Source organism: Pieris napi, chromosome 8 (genome assembly GCF_905475465.1).
Source record: "Pieris napi chromosome 8, ilPieNapi1.2, whole genome shotgun sequence".
NCBI classification, from domain to species: domain Eukaryota; kingdom Metazoa; phylum Arthropoda; class Insecta; order Lepidoptera; family Pieridae; genus Pieris; species Pieris napi.
This window is the reverse complement of record NC_062241.1, coordinates 520,055-542,688: the sequence shown is the minus strand read 5'-3', so window position 1 is coordinate 542,688 and position 22,634 is coordinate 520,055. Positions and strand designations below refer to the sequence as shown.

At 32.2% G+C, this 22,634-nt stretch overlaps 1 non-coding gene across 1 annotated transcript; it reads left to right on the top strand.

The window, feature by feature from the left end:
• The first annotated feature begins 6,660 nt into the window (after positions 1-6,660).
• Positions 6,661-6,732, top strand: Trnaq-cug. Its single transcript has one exon. It is a non-coding gene; the product is annotated as a tRNA-Gln (tRNA).
• Positions 6,733-22,634: the final 15,902 nt, after the last annotated feature.

Genomic DNA, 22,634 nt, shown 5'->3' with positions numbered 1-22,634 from the left:
CAAATTTATGATTGTTAATTGTTTCTTATTTTCAATAACTTATCCGCTGGTCCTGTTTGTTAGAATTCAGGTTTTGTTTTCTCGCCTTGTCTTTATTCCCCGTCCACGTTGACTGTCTTACGCTGTTTTTCCGTCGATTGTCTTTGTCGTTCGTTAATGTTCTATGCTATGTCACTCCATCATATATAATATTAAGTAACACCTCTAGAATTAGACAAAAGAGAGAATTACTCCTAAAAATAATGCTTACCTGTTAAACTTAGTAATCATTAAAAAAGTGCGTGCGTACAAAGTACACTTGTCAAAAGTGAAACTTCTTTGGCAAACTAATTTTTAAGTCTTGTTCATATTTATACATATCTAAAACTTTATATTTCTGAGACTTAGAGGAAGGGAAAAAGGAAGATATGTTAGGAATTAAATGAATTTAATTGTTATTAAAATATTAAAAGTGTCGAAAATTAATAATTAATAAAATTAATAAAATTAATAATTAATAAAATTAAATATAATTATAAATTTCATTTATAAATTTATTTCTTCGATAATAAAAACACGTGGCATCTTCGTGACGCTAATATTATTATTGCGTTTTATCCGTAAAAATTTTACCCTCATGCGCCTAAAGAAGTTTCACTTCAACGAATAAAAATATCTCGGTGACACAATTTGTAAGGCTATTGTTTAATTTTTGTCTGCTTATTTGCTTAATGTGTGAATATTTGATACAATGCGCATTTGAAATAAATTCAGCAAAGCAAAATCTACTAACAGTAATCCACAGAGCAAAGAATATCCTATATAAAATATAAATAGAATCTTAAATTACTATAAAAGGATCCCACGGGAACTTGCTGAGATTCAGACAAGCTTAGAATCTGAAGAGAAAATTATTAAGCGGGAATCTCGAGTCTTGGGAAAATTTGCGTAATCCAATATTGTGAGATCTCTACGTATGCACTAAGTATCTACCTATTACGTACGAGTTATTGTTTGGCTATTCCCCTTATGTTCCGATATACATTTGTATGATACGTGACAAATACGTCTATTTTATTTATGAATTTTCAAATGAAACCATACCTGTACAAATTATGTACAATCAATTTTTATTCATTCTATTTAACATGATTGAACTAATTTCTGGTCACGGTGGGCTTCGATTAATATGTACTATGTTACATATCACTTACAGATATTTGTGATTATCAACCGCAATTTAATTTAATAAATTATCAAAAGCAAACTCAGTTTCTTAGTTACTTAGGACAATATTTATTTACATAATTATGTTTAAATATTGTGATAAAATGTTGACATAAACAAAATACAAAAATCTTATGTTGCAATCTGATGTATCGTACGCCTTTGAGCGTCTTTAAATGTTGCATTTGCTTTGAACAATCCTGTGGCTACGAACTTGCTTACAGGGTTTTTAATTTGTTCTTGTAGGAGAGCTTTAATCCCCTACCGTCGGGCTAAGTTACCCAGTTTCTCTTAGTAAGTGAATCTCAGGGATTAAATTTTAATTACAATGTAGATATAGTTTTATTCAATAACTATACGACTCGATCTTGCGCCATCTTCTTAACCATCTAGCGCTCTCTACTTCGCCGTAATACGTAATCATTTATTGGTAAAAACAGAAACATACGTACTTGTAGATGTACATAGTACTACTATATGTCTAGCAGAAAGATTAACACCGAATATCTCCAACAAGTAACGAAATCGAATGAGAATGAGCGAGTAATACGTGAAAATGAACCTTTTAAAATCGTGACATAATCCGTAATACAATACTCCATATTCAAAGAACAAACGTGCCAACAGTGCCAAGTTAAACATTCAGTTTTGAACGTAGTCAAGTTAAATTCACGGCTAGCCGGGTGGAAATATCCAGCCATAATTCGGCCTCTTAATAACCGGATCCGACCGGTTTCAGCCGCTACGAATCAGGGTTTTCAACGAGAGAAATTAAATTAAAAGAATACCTTAGGATTCCATGTTTTATACAGACATTAAATACATTGTTACAAAATATACAAAAAAATCATTTAAGAGCATAATATGCTTAATCAAAGTTAAACTTAGTTTGGATAACTTGATATAAAGTATGAGAAATAATAACGTGAAGACCAAATACATGTTTCTTGAAATTATAAAATTATGATATACATTTTTAAGTTTCAATTAAAGTTGCTTTTAACTTATAAAAACAGTATTAGATACTAATATTTACCAATAATTCAGCTACAGTATTTTTTTTTTATTAAAAGGATAAATTAAAATATTATCTTTTAATAAAAAGAACTACAATACAGATAAAATTAAAACTGTTAGCTATAAATTTAAGGCGCGGCCGGTTGTGGATATTACTTAAATATTTTTTAAATAAAAGACGGTAGTACTTAAAGTTGGGTTTATAAGTAAATTGGTTATTGGTAACCCTATCAGAGAATGTTCCACACCAGTGCAAAATGATTCACTACCGGATAGCCTGCCTTTGCCAAATCTACTTTGTACTTAAAGCACTTAGTAGGGCTCTTTCTTTTTAAATACGAACCAAATTTGACCTATACTCTAATGCATACTAGTATAAGTTAAGCGTGTACACTGTACATTGTAAAGCGGGTTAGCTAAAATTTAAATACACACGTATTAAACAAGTTTCATGAAGCTAAGAGCTAGATTGAAACATATATTTCGCAATTGAGCAAAAAAATAATGTTTTATAATACTTAAATACCCCAATAAAGGTAGGTGGGAATACTAAATAATTTAATACCTGAATAATTTAATAGGTTTGTCACAGAATACATGGCTGAATTAAGACTATAGGTTTTCATTATTTAATAATAATAAAAGCCTTTAACTTAAGTGATTATATACGTATGCTTACGACTGACAATTGTGTGCGTTTCTTCTTGTCAAGGATATATCGAAACGAGCTATGTACTCAGGACTTATTATTTTAGTATACAATTGTGTATCGACGGCGACCGAACCGTTCTTTGTGGTACATTGATATAAAATGACCTAAATAAATGTATTCATCCACATATTCAATTGTTTCTTGTCTAATTACTTTAATCATAATACATATTATTATAATAAAGGTTTTATTTATTAGGCAATTAAGTAAAAATTAAACAAAAATTGATGGATTACACTAAAACCTTCAAATATTTCATTTAAAAACATAAACAAGGCAGAAAACTGAGTCGAATCTATTCGAATTCAACGTACGAGTTTCTCCAAAGTTTGACTTTGATGTTCGAAATTACTTAATCGAATAAAACGCTTCATTAACTATTACTTAGATTGATTAGTAACTACGTAGTTTTTAAATCTATTCCTATGATTAATAGTTTGATCTTTAATAAATGATGAATCTCCTCTTGTTTATAATTATTCTAATCTCGTTAAAGATCAAATAAAATGTGTAAGGAATATTGCTTTTTCTTTACATGTACACTAGAGTCCAATTTTAAATAAATAATAACAAAACTCTAGTACGGTCGAAGTTAGACTGACTTTTTATTCTCATTGTATTCTTAATACTAAACTTCTTATTCAATAAAACAACACACACACTAAGCATTCTGCGTAGCAGTTGCATTAATGTTTACTGTGCGTTCTGGATATATGTGTGAAATGTAACAGGTTTTAGTAATGACAAATAATAATACTAGTAAAGCTTTGTTTTATTTCCATACCCTTAATTTACATTTCAAATGTTGTTAGCAGTATGGTTAGTATATACTTATAGCTAAATGTTAGTCGCCTGTGCATATGGACCCCTGTTGGGTAAAGGCCTTCTCCAGCCCTTTCCAAATGGCTCTTCTTTGCCAATAGTCTGAAAGTCTTTACCTGATATTTCTAATAAGTCATCAGCCAAAAGTTTTTTGGCCTGCCCACTCTTTCTGCCCACTCTTTCAGGCCTGCTCACTCCACTCTCCCGTGTCGTCCCTTCCACTGTGTTGTCTTAAGTCTCTCTTGATGACAAATATTATTTAGAAAAGTTTCAAAATGATAAGACAATTTTGACGATTCTTCGATACACAGAGAATGAACAAAGAAATAACAATACACAATAAAATTAAAAGAAATTGAATACTTTAATAATTATATAGTTATAACCTAAAAATTTTTAGTTGACCACTAGGGTCAACTAAAAATTTTTAGGTTTATTTAGTTAAAGCATAGAATTTCGTTATAAAATATATATACGTAATATGAAAATGTGTTTTATTTAGGAGACCGATTGTTGTGTATGGCTCGAGTGCCATCTAGCGGCACTATGTGAATGGTTTAAAATAATTAAAAATGTACAAAAAATGATTATTATTACTATAACTATCACAAAAGCAAACTTTATACAAAAAAAGGTAATTTATTTTCGTTTTTGTCCATAACTGCCCGAAAAATCATAAAACAAACTTTAGGGCAAGGAACGAAAATATTTTTGTAGAGTCGTGATACTTAGATTAAGGATACCTATATTACATGTTGTACCGAATATAATACAGAACACAGTCTTACGAAATACAAATACGAATACTCTCAATCTTAGTAGGTTTTCAGCCTTGTAGTCCTCTCGGGAAAGGCTGTATTATGTTATTCCTGCGCTCGTTAAGCTCGGGCTAGGAGCATTTAAATACATTAAATGTCGAATAAAACTACTATAAAGTACAATTCTGAAAGCAGCGCGTAGCTTAAAACTTTACAAACAAAACTTATTACGTCTAGTAGATGGAACTCGTAGAAATTAAACCACTGTGTATTACACCGTTAAGGCTTTCTTAGTCCCTAATGGGGTTACCTAGGTCTGGATTAAATACAAAAGTTATTCTCTAACACATTGTACTCCACCAGTGTAGTTAATATATATATATATTTCAATGATACTCAATTGAGTGCTTAAAGAGTTGAAAAAGCTTAGAAAAAATTTACTAAGTTACGTTATAGGTAAGTAATATAGTATCTGTGTGTAACAAAAATAAAATAACACCTGAAAATTGCAATGGTATTTAAAGCTATTTTTTAGCCAACATGGGATGTTATTGGCTCGGCTCTATAATTTTAAGATAAAGGTAATATTATTTATAACGTATAAAAACCTTTTTTTCGTCTGTGTTTGTTGTAATGATTTTTGTATATTGGTTTTTTAACATTTTATAAGAAATTTCAAATGTGTGGTGTAGCCATTCAGGCACCAAGATTAAACCCCTTACCTCCCCGTAACCATGGGTACGATATTTTGTTCAGTTGTACTGCGTAATATCTTTACGAATATCCTATTGAAATAACCTCAATTTAGACCCCAAAAGGTGCGGTTTGACCATTAGGCATCGCGGAATAAAATATCTTTATATATATAATTCTTCTGTGAGTGTGTATGTCACTGAACTTCTCTCAAACGTAGTATTGTAACTTCTCTCAAACGACTGGACCGATTTTGATGAAATTTTTTGTGTGTGTTCAAGGGGATCTGGGAATGGTTTAGATTCAATCTAATCAGCCCGCCAGATGGCACTGCAGTCGGTACTTTCATACTTTGCTTTACTAATTGCTTGAAATATCATGCAGGACAACGTCTGTCGGGTCCACTAGTTATATTATATATATGACATTATTTTTGCTAGCAGCATGTTGACTCTCATTCCTGGGGTCGTAGGTTCGATCCCCGGCCATGCTCCAATGGACATTCTGTCTATGTGCGGATTTCACACTCGCTCGTACAGTGATAGAAAATATTGTGAGGAAACCGTCATGTCTTAGGCCCAAAAACCCGACGGTGTGTGCCAGGCACATAAAGTTGATCACCTTCTTGCCTATTCGAAATGATAAAGAAAGATGAGGCACAGACCTAAAAGCTTGTAGCGCCATTGGTATATATTGTTCTTGCGAAACACTCTTATCGATAAACCAGTTATGTCGTGTCAAATATCACAGCATTAAAATTAATTTAGTTTGTATTAATCCTGATTCAAAGATCCGTGCGGTGTGAGTAAAGGATTTACCGTTTAAATTAATAGCAATTGAATTTGTGTTCTCGTAGCAATCAATTTGTGGCGGGCTCGACAAAACGGCTACCGTTTTGTACATAATTAGTTTTGTGTTTTGTTACACCGTACTCAGCCACGCCCATTTATTGCTGCATTAAAGGGTAGTGAAACATTCAATTCGTTTGGATGAATACATACATCGAGACCTTTATGGCACTTATAACTATATGTTATATATTCTAATTATTTTTGGGAAATCGTTCCCTTTTATAATTCATTAATAGCTTTTTATCAAAACTCATTTTTTATTAGAACTTTACATTTGATATCTAACAGAGAAACATGGCTGTAATGGCAAAAGCGTTTTCACAAACATTCATTCCTTCATATAATAGGAAACTAACTTGAAAGTATTTTGATGGAATTTGTATAGAACAAAATTTCATCAAGATCGCTTCGATAATCATGGAAAGAAAATATACAGGGACATACACAATAAACAACATTGTATTTAGCAGCTGAATACTTTGCTTGCATCTCGCTTAATAGTGAATTAAAAGCTATTCCGCATCTATTAAAAATACAACGGACATGCGTAGTACAGTGTTTTCGAAGCTTACCTGTGTCGATTTTACCTCAATAGGAGAGAGGTCCCATGGTGTAATGGTTAGCACTTTGGACTCTGAATCCAACGATCCGAGTTCAAATCTCGGTGGGACCTGCTTTTATTCTTTTATATTTGTTTTAAGGCGTTTGCATGAGTTTTTTGTATTCTAACTCACGCGTCAGACACGTCGCAAAAGATTACAATTATATTGTAATACTTAGTCCGCGTCCTTTCTTAGCTATTAATATATAATTTTAACAAGAAAAACAATGTTAACAGACCGCTGTTTTCTCTGTTAAATCTCGAACTGTCAAACAAGCGAAATTTTCCTATATCTAAGCACTTTAGCAGAGTATTCAATTTTTTTAAAGATGTATGAAGTTGTTCAAGTCGTTCTCTGTTACCGTTCATTCATTACAATATACAAAAACCTTAGAATTAAGGTTTACTAAGGCTTTTTGTACATTGTTACATATTTTATTTTATTAAATCGTTTGCAGTTTATGCATGAAATGCCACACGTTATGCAAGGTCTCTTAAGCAACCTAGTTGTTTCAGAAAATACAATTTCTATTAACTTCATTAAAATAATCATATACAATATTGCTTTATGAGTTTGGCAAGATTTCTTCATGTGTTTAATATTTCGTTAGCAATTAGGTGATCAATCTTCGATGCTGGTCCCTGCTGGTATATGTTTTTAATATGCTGGAAATGTATCATAGACTTGGGAATAATTGAATTCCTTATTTTCTGTTTTGACAATTAAATAAATATATAACTTGTAACTAATTGAAAAAAATAATTGAAAAAAAATACAAAAAAGTTAAGACTTTTTTGAACAAATTATGAATAAAACGACCACAATGCAATGCGGTAAAATAATGATTTATTTGCGACTAATGTCTCAGATGCTTTACTGATCATATAAACAGCATAATCTAGCATTCTAATGATGAATGAATTCCTAAAATTGATATATTAGCTTTTAAGGTTATTCGTTTCAGACATTTAGAAATACAAATCGTTCCTTTTTTTAATAATATAAAAATCCCTTTTTTCGAGTGCAACATAATCAGGATGACATCAAGTCCATGTCATTATGTTTAACATTAGTACACGACCTCCGACGGCACCACCAGCTCCTCCATATTATTCCACTTGTCTCTAAACCTCGCCACTATTTTCTAATCCTTCCCCGCCATCCCTTTTATTTCATTTTCTCAGGTTTCTGGCGGGCGTCCTCTCATTTTTTATTATTACTATAGATTATTACTATTAGTAACATAGAATAAGAATTTAAAGATAGATAGATCGTCGTTAACTTTAATTAATAAATTTTTCTTTATTGATATTATTGTTTGCGTCAAATAACAAAGACCAGGCAATACGTTGGCTACGTCTTTTGTTTTGCTTTTGAGATATTATATGCAGTACTTTATTCAATGAGTGAAATTACAAAAGCTCTTAAGTCGAATTCAATTGTTGAAAATAAGTGAAAAATTGTATGCACTCAGAATTCAAGAGTTGGTTAAGGGGTGGACACATTAACAGCAAGGATTTTTAAATCGTGGACATATTATATACCAAAAAGCGGAGCGTTAGTGAGTCCCACAGTTTATAAGAGAGTTGGCTTGCAGTATTACTAATATAGCTTGTATAAACAAATGAATAGCGAGACAAATGTCAACAATTTTGACATTCGGGAGTCATAGTTTGCCTTAACTCTTGACTCTAAATCTTACCCTCATGTTGTCTGGTACGTTCTTCGTAATGACAAGAACTGTGTATTTTATTAAGAATATTGTTTTGTTTAAATTTGATCGATTAATTTGACTGAATTTTCTACAATAAACATAAGCAGACTTTCTTCAAGTATTGAGTACAGATTAGCGACATAGTTGCTTTTTTTGTGCATTTTCCCTACGCTAGTTCTTAAATACTTTCCAGAAAAAATGCTTTAGATATTGGAACATATATAAACGCTGACGCTGTTAATGTAAGAGTAACCTTAAAACAGCGATTCAATTAGCTCCGACGAAAGAATAGGTTGAGATCGCTTAGCATTTTTATTGGACATTTTCTCTCTTCGGATTTGAATAAGACTCTTCTATAGAAATTACACAAGTCGCTCCCTGAATCGATTATTTGGATTATTTCATTATTAATATTAATTTTTGATATACGGAATACTTCAAGAAATAGAATAGTAAACGAAATTATCAGGCTAGATGTTTGAAGGGCGTAAAGAGTAGTAAATTTCTGCGTTCGTTTGATTGACCCAGTAGATAAATATTCTTTTGTAGTACGAACCTGAAAAAATATTGTTTCGCTGTTAATCGAACATACGCCATGCGTTAAAGGCAGCCATGACAGGATATTTAATATAAAATGACGATCTTAATTGAAAATGCACTTTCAGAGATCGGATAAATAATTATATCCAAGTAGGTTAAAGGATTCAGAAGAGAAAATATTGCATAGAAACTCCTTAATCCATATTCTACACAGTCCATGTCGCGGGAGGTACGAATAAAACGTCTTTTACATAAAGGCTGGGCTTGTTGACAGGTTTATTCATTCCGTCCCTTAATCGTCGCGAAGTCAGATTGAAATTGACTTTTTTTGAGAGGTTAGATTGCTTAATTTATGTACCCTTCGGCAATATTACATTTTATCACTGAGGCTTTTTGGGAGGCGCGAATAACTTTAGTTTATTCGCAGAAGAATGATTGACCTTTTAAATTTAATTTAATCCTTCGCTAATTTGCCAAAAGGAATAAATCGTTTGATAATCCTAAATTTAATTCATCAGCATTGCAGTAATATAATAACTGAATAGATATACTTCTGTGTTTTTTACCATTATATAAATTTTTAATATAAAAATACCACGTTTATAATAAATCGAATCGGTTTGGTTGTGATTTTAGGCGCCCTATAAATTATAAACTTGCTTTATTACTTACATAGCACATAACTGGCGCAGCACATAACATATAACTGGTTTAATATTACTAATCAAGATATGGTATTCTTCTCTTCTTTTGGTGTCTCTCCATTACTGAAGGTAGGCCGTCAGTCTCGAGAAGCATGTCTTTTCCTGTGCCAGATGCAGCAACTTTTCCGCAGCCGCAATAACTCCACTCCACTCCACAATAAGTCCACTCCCTAACGTTACGAATGATGATTTTTCCTTCTACTAATACGCTGTTTACTCAAACTCAAAATAACTTTATTCATATAGGTAACCAAGTACACTTATGAACGTTCAAAGAAAGGATGTTTAATTGATTCTAATTTTATTTTTAAATTTACATTTACTACCATTTCGCAAGTCAAGGGCCTAGAGAAGGCAAGAAGTTCTGGCCAGTAACTCTCCGCCTCTCTTTTTAATCGCCAAGTTTTGAGTCATACAAATTGTTTGAACTGGAGCAAAATAATCCTAAGGTTTAGGATCATTTAAATAATCGTCAAATTTATAAAAAGCTTTATTCATTAATTTACGTTTAACGAGACTTAAATTTATTCAGTGATAATTCTCTAATTTCGCTTGGGAGTTTAGTTACTACTATTAAACCTCTATAATAGCAGTTTGTCTAAAAAGGCAGGGAGTGATATAAATAATTGTCCCGGCAAAATGAGAAAATGAAATCCTGGCAGCACTCAGAGTAATTGCAAAGTCAAAGTTCAATCAATTAGATGAAATTAAAAACGTAACAAGGTTTTAGCTGAAGGATTATCACCGATGTTTTTACTAGATATTTTCATGAAAAATAAGAAACGGGCCTCATGTTACAGTGGCATATTGTGATGACACGTTTTGAGCTTATTTTGGGAGCGAATCGAATTTTTACATTACACAAAATTTCATATATATCAGTTTTGGGCTATAAAGATATAAAAATTGTTCCTGCATAATGTGTCCTTTCGATGCCAGAAAGATTCTATATTTATAACTATTTTGTTAATGGTAATAATGTATTATGATAAAATTTGAAAACTTTTCACTATCGTCATTCGTCGCTACGAATGAAATATTATTTTTTTAGCTTAACTTTAAGGCATGTCACTTGAAACAATGTTGGCATAGAAATGGTTAAGAAATCAAAATTCAAGAGATTTTTTGTCTCGTTTTTCTATATCATATTTCAACCCACAGTGTACTCTTCATTTCACTTTTTTACGGGTTTGACATTAGTCATATTTCAAATTCTATTTATAAAAATTTGTAAAGAAGCAGCGGAACAGTATTTCATGTAAATTTCCCGCGCCGGGCGTCGACGCTGAAAGAAATAGCTTATTTATGAACCGGCTATACCATTCAAGACTCGAACTTGCTACTACAAAAAAAAACGTAATTTATGCTTTAAAAACGCGAAGTTTAAGAATTGATTTTCTTGTTTTAAAATTGCTTTTTAAATGTAGCTTAGGAACTGTTTAAATTGATTTGATGAATTTAAATTGATGTTAAGGCTTTTTAACCCCCCAAATAGGGCATTAGGTAGACACATTCAGTATGTCCTTACGTTATATGTTTGGTTAAAGAACGAAACCATTCTGAAAGGATTGCGGTTGTAGAAAGAATGAGAGAGTCGGGGTTCAAACTCTCGGCCTAAGGGTTAAGAATGGCACGCAGACAGAACAGATACCGATATAGAGAATATCGGAGCACTTCTTTGCTTGGTGCTTTCGGCGGTAATCTAGCAAAAGATCATTCCACTTCATAAATTCTTCTTTTCTATATTTTTGTTTCGCATTAGCCCACAGCTCATTAAATTGTCTGAGCCACACTAGCTTTTTTCCTATCTTATAGTCAAATAGGTCTTTATACAGATTACCTAGTTTAGACTTTTGTTTAAATGCAAGACATACGAGGTAACGCATATATTCGTCGCCAAAATAACAACAACTAAGCCATGCCTGGAGGGCGTTGGGTACTTCGGTCATCGCTAGGTATACCTACACGCCGCTTTTTATTTTAAAAATAGCGCGTTTCACGAAAAAAGAAATACACGTAATATCTGCACTTCCCTTGTGATATTTCGTGATTTTTGCCGAACCTCCTCCCCCTTACCAGCCTCAAGTGATTAATGGACGGCCCCTTACTGCAAATGTAAATTATATGCATCTATATTTTATGACCAAAGAACATTCAATTAATTAGAGAAACACAAACAGGCAGGATATTGTTCGTGTCATGATAATTAACGACCAAACAATTAATTGAATAGCAATTATAACCTTAATTAACATGTTCTAATTAAATTTTTGATTGAATGATTAATAAAAGATTTAAGCAAAATTTGCTCTCTTTTTAAGCTGAATTTAATAAGCTTCAAATAAAAATAGTCATCGTTTAATTAATTACGTTGGCTGGTAAAATCTATTTATGGGAATATTGTTATTTGATATTATGTTAATATATTTGTTTATTACTACACTAATTTTATATTTACTAGCTCTATAAATGTACCACCAACTAGGACAATCTGATTGGATGATACATTGTCGGTTCAATTTACTATCCAACTTTGGTCCCGAGATAAATCTCGACATTAAAAAAATGTTATATATTAAAATATATATGCATACTTATTTATTTTATTATATATAATACAGTAGTTTATTGACGATTACTTTTTCTGGAAAACTTAAGAATATATTTTAGCAAAAGACATGCATGCGTTAATATTTTCACAACGTGTTATCGAATAATACGTTTGACCGGCTCCGTGGGTTAACACTAAATGCATATGGTGTAACCTAGAAGTCTTGGGTTCGAATTGACGCAGACGACCTGAATAAAGGTCAAAAAAACAGGTGCAAATCCATGCCCCATTTGCACGGGCCTAAAATACGCATGTACAAAGTCAAATGATACAAATAAATGTAATTAACATCCTCATAGCGAATGGAGTGATATGCACAGAGGGTTTAATATGTTCTCACAGTCAAATATTTCTTGTGGGAAAGGAATGAATTTCTGTGGGAATTCCGTTTGGTGGTAATGACACGTGCCACGGCGTGTAGGGGAGATTAAACACTTATTTGTGTTGGGGAAACGTGAATAATTATGGTGTGAATGTTTTTTCAGGTGAGAGGTAGCGGTGTCAGGACCGTAAAATGTGTAAATAAACGATCAAAACTGACACAAATCACAGTTTATCTTTGAAAATATTCAGAAATTATAAGAACAAGATGATAATGGAAACCGTCACGTTTTGCTTAGAATATTTTTTTTAATTGAATAGGCAAACGGGCAGGACAGGACGCTCACCAGATGTTAGGTGATGCCGCCGCCCATGGACGCGCTCAAAGCCAGAGGGTTCGCTAAAGCGTTGCAGAGCTTTTAAGAATTGGTACGCTCTTTTCTTGAACGACCCTATATCGATTTATAAGAGTGGAGAGATATAGTTAGAGACATAGTCAAAAATTTTATTAAATATTTGTTATAGTTTAACATTTATTACTAATGTCGTACTAATTAGAATTACAATTACTTATACGAACACTAGAAATACAAAAAAAACAAATCCTTAACTAAATGTCCACAAAAACCACTTTCCAAACTGATTCAATTTAATAAATTGATTTTAATTGCGTCATTCAAATCTTATATTGCCTCCCATTGGCTTATTTTTATTCAGTTGTTAGTTATTAAAATTAACCAAACTACTTAAACACACTACACACTTTCAAAAGGTAAATAATGCCGTTGAGTAGTTATATAATTATAACAATGTTGTGTTATTAACATTATATTAAATTGTCAATTGACTCAGGTGATATTATTTGCTTCATTTGTTATCTTTACCAAGGTCGTTTCCCGTGGGAACGCGTCACATACCCGTGGGAACGGGCGAGTTGTGGGAAAATTATAATTTTTTGTGGTAACTACAAAGTAGACCCTTCCACACATTTTGTTAGGTATTTCATTATATAATAAATACGTATAATGTGTACTGTTTTTGTACAAATTAATTATTCTAATCTCGATTAAGATAAGCTTAATAATAAACACAAAAACTTTAGAGGTGTCAAGGGACACCCGGATGGAACGAAATTCCTTTCGATTAATTTATATGTTAATTGGTATCATAACAGTATGATAGATTTTCTCGACACCAATCTTACGACGAAAAAAAAAGCCAACCTCACGAGGTGTTCTCAGGCGGTCACCCATCCAAGTACTGACCTCGCCCGACGTTGCTTAACTTCGGTGATCGGACGAGAACCGGTGTATTACAATAGCAAATAGCAAAAAAGTGTCGTGACAACTTTTCGTAGGAATTTTTTCCGTCTAGCCCCCTTTCGCAACGCGCGATAAGGAACTTCGTTCCAATAATAACTAGTGAAAAAGGCACCGGCTGGGTAAAGAGGAAAAGGATTGAATTTTATAGTTAATATTTCCTATAACAAATTACAAGGTGAAAATTTCCACTTAAGCTGTCACGGGCAAACATTCACATTCGCGTATTTACGTTGGAATTGGGTGTCACGCTATTATCCGTACCTTGCAGTGACGTATTCATTAGCTACGTTAAATACACCACTTCAAAATATAATATCGTCATATCTTTTAAATGAATTTTTTTAATTGCTAATACGAATTGAGTATGTAAACTAAAGAATGGCAATGAATAGACTAAACCCGCTTTCTATTCGACTTAAAACAATAATGGTTTAAAAATTTTGGGTTCAAACTCAAACTCAAAATATCTTTATTCATATAGGTAGACATGTACACTTATAAATCGTCAAAAAAAAGTTAAACTAATTGCAAATTTACATTTACTCCCAGTTTGCAAGTCAAGGGCGTAGAGCGGGTAAGAAGAACTGGCAAGAAGTATTGTCATACAAATTGTTTAAACTGGAGCAAATCAATCCCAAGGATTAGGATCATTTAAGTATTTGTCAAATTTATAAAATGCTATATTGATTAATTTACGTTTAACGAGGGCTTTGAATTTATTTAGCTATAATTCTCTCTGGCAGTTCGCTCTTGGTACTGCCATAAATAAACAAACAACATAGGTTAATTTCCTGCCATCTTTGACTATCTATTTGCAATAATTCTAAAGTTATAGTAATAATACTTTACATTTAAATACATTTATATTTCCATTATCTCATTTATTCCTAGGTATCTAGCCTGACCTTTTTTGGCAAAGGCCTCCTCTAAATTTCGCCATTTCCGTCTGTACTGCGCCACTCTCTGCCATGCCCCACCTGCTGTTTCCTTAATCTGATCTGTACCTTAGGTACCAGTTTTATACTTTGTTGCTCTACTTTTCTGTTAGAGATCCATATGTTAGTACAGGTAGTGCATAAGTATTGAAAAGCTTCCTTTTAACGGTATGGTAAGCTCGTTTTCTTATGTTTCATGACTTCTCTAAGCACCAGAGCAAAAGCTCTTCTAAACCTTGCTATTTGTGTGTCAATTTCTTTTATTGTTACATCGGTCATAGATATTGTCTGACCAAGGTCAGCTGTACTGGTACCAAATCGAGATAAATACGAAACCGAGTCTTTCGAGATTTCCTTTTTGAAGTTGATCATTACTTTGGTTTTCTCTGCTTCTAGAGTCTAGTTCTGTGACCATCCTCTCCAACTCATCGCGTGTTAAGTCAAATAAAATCAGGTCTGCAAATTTCAAGTTAATCTTTCGCCGTTTATCTGAAATTAAAAATTTTCTTTTAATTATTAAAGTAAAATTAGAAAATAACATATTTTATTGCGAAATTTTATATTTTTAACACAACAAAATAATTAACAAACTTAGACGTAATACTTCGCTTTACTTCGAGCCATATTGTTTATCTAACATATACAACGTAAAACAAGTAACTTCATTATCCGGTTCATTTATTTATACAACCGCCAGCACCTTCCGTAGCAAACTTTACTTCGTATAACATTATAATTCATTTATTATCTAAGTTATACAGCGGTGCACTGAATTTCTGTTTTAATTATCAACACTGAATAAATACTGAGCGCGGTCTCGGTCTCTGGAGTTTTTATGATTTCATCTACGTAGAATTTGGAAGCTTTAATTTAAGTCATTAACAGAGATTCAATGAGTGTCGGATATGAGCGTAGGCAAACGTTTTTTTATTCTTTAGGCGCATGAGGGTAACATTTTTACGGAACGTCACGAAGATGTGCAGCGTTTTTTCGAAGAAAAGGGAGAGAGCGATTGAGACCGATTGAGAGAGAGTGAGAAGGGTGAATTACCTTTTAGATATTCTATTTTTAAAATTAAAATTTCGTAAAGAGAATTTATTAAATATTAGTATTTTACATATTATACAAAATAATTTATTGAAATCTCAAATGACATGACATTTCTTTAATAAACGAAATGCCATGTTTTGTTTATTAAAGAAATAAAAGAAAATTATTTGTATTAATTTTTGACAATTTTAGTATTTTAATGACAGTTAAATTCATGAAATTCCTAACATATCTTCCTTTTTCCCTCCCTCTAAGTCTCGGAAATCTAATGTTTTAGCAAGAGTTAAAAATTAGTTTGCCGAAGAAGTTTCACTTCTGACGTGTATTTTGTACGCACGCACTTATTTTGTAGCAAGATTATCCACCCTAAGAATTGGATTCTAGTTTTTGAAATTTGAAATATACACAAAAAATAATTTAGAGATAGAGATATAGAGACCCCCGTGCCATAACTATTTTTTCACCTAAAACTGTTTGTCTGTTGTATTCCCAGGGGGCAAAGAAAAACAACAGAAATTATTTTCATTTGTAAACTCGACCTTTTTAAATAAATCTTAATCTGCCATCTCCAGATAAACTAAAGACATTATTTTCTGGCCGCAAGGGAGTTCGCAAAATATTTCTCTTATAAGTCTAAAGTGTTGGGTCTAATCATTTAGATAAGGGATTTCTAAGGGAAAAATAAAAGTGTTATAAATCCACAAAATCAATTGCATTATTGATTTATTATGTTACCATTTAAGCTCTCAAATAATAAAATTAAAGTAATTAATTGTTTTTTGTAAGTAGAGTAATAATAATACTTTAAATTAAATTAATAAAATTTAATTTTTTTTATTAAATTAATTAATTACTAATAGTACGAATAATTAATTTTTATTATTTTTGCACCCAGTCCAACCAATTTGATACAGTTTATAGAAAAAATACAAATATGTGTAAATGTATAGCGTATACAAATTCTCACACAAAAATAGTTCTCACGGGTATTTTGCCCAAAGTTTTTCTGGGATTCCGTTGTGGTTCACACGTAGGGGTCTTTCTGATCTCGTGTGACCGCGGGGTGCGCACGCGCCGGCGTTCAAGAATTTCAGTTGACTCGTTCATAACAAATGATTACTTAAAGTTGTATAAACAATTTTAACTATTGCAACATTTATCGAAGGAGTTTTTGGATTGTTTGTTGTGTAATAAATGTGTGGTTCATGTTATTTCTTTTGATTACACGAGAAAATACTATTATAGTAATATATACTACTAGACATGGCACAAACAAATTAAATATAAAATTAGTAACATTGACTTCTAAAATTAGTTTTTATGTATAAATTATTTTAAGACAAAGAATAAACGTTATTTATATTATTTTAGATCTAGTTTTGTGTAACCGATAATATTTAATCATTTAAATTATGATAAATAGTCTGTTGAAGCGTTTATTAGGGTAGCTCAGAGCACAGTATCAGTTAGTTCTCACGCACTCAAGGCCGTTCACACGGTACTTTTACGATTGCTCGAGTATGTTTTTATATTTATCTAAACACGTACAAGTCACTCAGAACAACTGCTTTTGGCGACGATCACAGTCGGTTTTGAAAACTAAGAAGTGTAGGACGTATTGTAGAGTAGGTACATGTTTTGTTTAAGTAAGTAGAATGTGTGTGCCTTAGCTACGGATGCACTATTATCCATAATTCTATTTTTAGCAAAGTCTTGTTCGAGTCTACATAGACATTGTGGGGCATACTATATATTATTAAAATGTGCACAGAACTGCATTGTTGAATAATTGTAATTACTAGGAGTGCTTAGTGTATCATTACTATTACTTGTGTGATTAAGAGATTGTGTATTAAAATATAAAATCCTTGTATAAAATAAAAAATAAGTTCGTATTTTTTTTGAAAAGTTAAATGACGGTTACATACGCCATTCTCACGATTTTAGTTCACGTGTGAATTCTGAGGGGTGAGAATATGCGCACGCGTCAAGTTGTTCGTGATCCTTGGTCTATTATAATCTATGGTCCTATTGTCATTTCTCAGCTTATTAGAGAATTGTATTCAGTAACTTCACCACAAGGAACGGTCGGTAGCCGTTGACACACAATTTGATTTAAAAATTAATAAGAGCTTGATTACATACCTTGTTGATTCAACTCAATTAGACGAAAAAAGGCTAAGGGATTAGGGAAAAAAAAATACAGCAGCAATGGGAAAAGTTGAAAATATAATATATATTTTGCATTTATTTACAAACGATATAACATTTATATAAATGATAAATAGTATCGAAATTGGCGAATATCGAAACAATCACTAAACCAAAGTCATTAAAAAGTAAGTGAAAACAAACATGGCTATCGGTCGAGTCAAAAATTATACATTAACCTTAAAATTATAAAGAAAAATTACAAATAAATATAACAATAGACTTTCGGCCTCCTCCAACTGGCTCCATTTCTCTCTCTGAGACAATTATTCTTCCAAAATTTTATTCAAATCCAAATTAAGTAGAAGAGTCAATGATCAAATCAAATTTATTAACACTTTGTATGTTTTTATTTAAACATTCTTACTTCCCCCAGAGATATTAGTTGGCGGTTACATTTCACACGATTCCTGGGTTCACACACTAACCGTGTGACTCGGTAGGGTGAGAACCTGCGCACGCGTCACTAAGTAGTTGGCCATATTCTGTTAAGCCGATAGCTATTTTCAATGATTTCCAAGAATATACTCTGCAGGGAAGTGCCGCTTTTTAAAAGTTTGCGTTTGCAATCTTGGAATAACATACCTAACCTCAATATTGTTATCGCTTTTGAATCTAATGTCATAAGTGTTCGTGCGTAACTTGGAGGTAATATGATTATAGATTTTTCTTAATAATCTTAGTAATGCTTCACTAGCTAGATAATGTATGTATTTTGCCTTATAATCCTTGACAAAACATAAGTTACTCTGTTACTCCGTAACACACCCACTCGCCCACACATACACACACACACCAAATTTATTTTTACGACTCCTTTTGCAATGTTTTCTTTTAGCACTTACTTCTTTTCTTCTATTGTATCTTATGACAATGACCTGATTGTACGTGTTCCGGTCCGGTACTGGAGAGGCTGGCTATCTGTCACTCAGGTCTCCTGTTACAGAGACCAGTGTCTCACATATACTTCCTAATGTTATGTGTATGTATATGTGAGAGAAGAAATAAAGATTATTATTATTATAAATTTAACTTTTTTTTGCTATGCCCACTTCAGCCATGTAATGACATATAGACCTAAGGTTTTGGGCTCGAATCCCGAAGAACACATCTATTTGGATTAGTGAACAAAGATACAGACACAAAAATGACTCTTGGACCATTGCGGGTTTCAGTACTTTGAAAATATTTTCTTTCCACTTGGAATAATTTCAAATATATATATTACATACATTATTTTTATTCCAAACATATACTATAATATGGTGTTGTCAAGTAATGACAAAAAAAAAACAGTGGCATTACAACCATTTTAAGTGTGGGCCTCAGATAGAAAGATATATTAAACATTCAATTTAAAATAAAAGTATAAATTTAAAGATCAAAAGTGAATTATAATTGTAGTCGTTACTATCCGTTACGGTTCACACGGAGCGGACGAGTCTCGTGTGAATTCTAGAGGGTGAGAACCTGCGCACGCGCCGGTTAATGTATTTGTTCTTTTTCAATTTGATCTGGCTTATTGTGCACTGTTATAATCCGTTAATTTCCTTTTAATCTTAAATGTGATATGAATGTAAGGAGATATTTCACATAATATCTTTTAGAAATTATAAAAATAGCTTTGAAAAATTAATGGTTTACTTGGTTTATTATTAATTTAAATATAATTACACTGAGACACATATGAAAGTGTATTATTTCGACGTTTTTTGGTATTTTTACTAGATGCATTTTTTGATCTTGTTATTATCAAATTTCACCCAGGATCCTTCAAGAAAAGCGCTATATTCCACACCAGGTTGAAGGCTTTAGCTATATCCAAACTAACCGCTAGCGCCTCCCCTTTGGATTCAGCCCTGCCCCTTGCCTCAGCCCATTAAAAGGTATACAAGATTAAGGCTCGCTTATCATCTGGTGGCCCTCTTGATACAGTTTACAGTATACAGACGAAGGCTTCAGAGCTTTAGCTAGTAATCAAAACCCTTTTTAAAACTATTGTGGCCTTACAAACATTAATTTCTCTAGAGAATGGTAATTGCTTTAAAGTAAATGTAATTAGAAACTACCCTCGGTTAAAGTGACGTCTCACACCCTATTAACAATGTAAAGTACTTCATTTTGGGAATCCTTAAGTCTCACGAGATCTCTAGAACTTGTACAGGAAATGGGTTCCGTGGGAGAGAATAACTAAGTATATGAAGCCATTACAATGGCGATAGTGTACTTGCAATTATTATTTTCTACGGAAAATTGTGGAAGTAGGATTGTGTACTGATGCAAGAGCTGACTGGGCCCAGTGAATTTTTTTTTGGAATGCATTCTCGGTGCAGATTGTAGATATTGAACTTGATATTTTGTTATTCATATACCTATTTAGTTTAACAAAAGTTCAATTCAACTATTCAAACTAAAATTGATCTCTTAATATGTAAACTGAACTGAAATACTACAGTAAATAAAGAATTAAAATTCAGTTTAATGTCTAGGTAAATGTTTTTCAGTATCAGTATACTACATAACAAATATGGCTTTAAAATTTGATTTTATATAGCTTTAAAGCATTTCGGTTTAAACGCAATCTACTAAACGAATGGTTTTGCGTTAACTATAAATTATAAAATAAATTAAAAATTAAATAACACATCATCAGATATGTAATTGTACTTTTCGCCTGTTCCGTGGCTCAACAGTTAAGTGCATTTAACATTAGGGCGATAAGTGAAGGCACGCGATATCTCAGCAATTATAGGTCGGTCGCACATCATTATTATCAACCAGTTAAGCTTCGGTCATGTGACACTAAATACATGGGGTTAGAAATAATTGCCATTTATTGGGGTATAAGTGTTGAATTTAAACGTCTTAGTAAAATACATTCTGGGGTTATGATTTTAACTTTTTTTTTGGATAGATATTTTATTAACATTTTATGACACCAAAGAGCAAAATTAAGGCGTTTAGATTTTACTCTGATTAGGTATACTTCAAAAAAAACTTCAAAATTCATTTAGCAGTTTTATAATTATGTAATCAAAGTATAGATTAGATTAGATTTTGTTCCCTTCGGAGTAGAGACTCTTGGCCCGTGGGGTGCAGAGGCGCTAATTAAAGTTTTAAGTTGGCGCCTAGTAGATAGTACCGGTGACCCCAGAGCTGGTGCTTTCCTCGCTCAACGAATAAGTATCGCAATACAGCGAGGAAATGCTGCCAGTGTTAAAGGTACACTGCCACAGGGACCAAACTTTTTAAATTGGTGTTGATTTTTATTTTCATTATTTTTAATTATTTCTATTATTACTTTTTAGGTTAAGAAAATTGTAAATACTGTATTCTTGATTGTTATGATTACTAGTGATCAAAGCCTGTACTTAACGTATCGTTAATATAGAGGATTCGAAGTAATAACTATGATGTTTTAATAATTTTAGGTGGTTACTTTTTGGTACGTTAATAACCAATATTATTAACGTACTTTATGTCTTCCGTACTGACTTCCACACACTGTATTTGGGAGGCACAATTTGCGTCCTCGAATACATTTCACGCTTCAAAATCTGCAGAGAAGCCTACTTTAGTTGCCAGAGTAATAACAACCTTATTAACAATAATATAAAGTATAATTTTATACGAATTCGTTAGATAAAAATGCGTACATTCAGTGAGAAATTTCATTTGAGACGATTTCGCGATTTTCTCTCTTATCCCTAAGGACACGACGTTGATTTATCTCAAATATTCCTTTTTCTTTGAAATTTTGTGTAGCCTTAGATATATAGAATATTTATTGAAATTATTCTTTTTGTTTATATCACTTTAGGTGTTTTTTGAAGTGAATGATTTCTATCAAGCTTTACTTTCAAAGAAAAGAGAGATGGACATATTTTCTTAGTCTAAGATCAAAGTAAATTCAAACTTAATTCTAACTCTTTATTTTACACAAGTCAGTCGGTCTGATGCCATCATATAATTACACTTGAAGATGGAACAAATCATTATGAATTATGTATATAGGTATAATATATATAGAGGAAACTATTTGATCGTCAATCGAAACTTAAATCGTCAAATCTTTAATGCTATGTATCTAACCAATTGACACTTGCTTGTACGGTGAAGATACATCGTGAGACTATAGATACTCGTATAAACCGATGAAGTTTGATACATTGTGATGCACAGGAGGCAGATTACCAACTTGTCGTACTAGAACTATGACTTAGACCAGTGTTTCCCAACCTTTTTTGTGCCATGCCTTAGCCTTTCTAAAGTTCTTCGGTAACATAAATAATTTTTAATATTAAAAAAATAGAATTCTTCATTTTATAAATTTAATTGATATGTTTTTGGAAGAAATCAATAGGGTACGTTAGTTTTCTAAACATATGTAAAACTAAAATTCAAATTTCAAAGAATTTTAATAAAGATTTTCTATATTATTTTAATTAAGAAGGATCCTTGCGCTTGCTGCATAAAGATTTTATATTAGGTTCCAATTTGGTTAGCTTTACTCTCAAGTCTCCACGTTGTGTTATATCCAGCCGATTTCTATTGCCCCCCTTGAC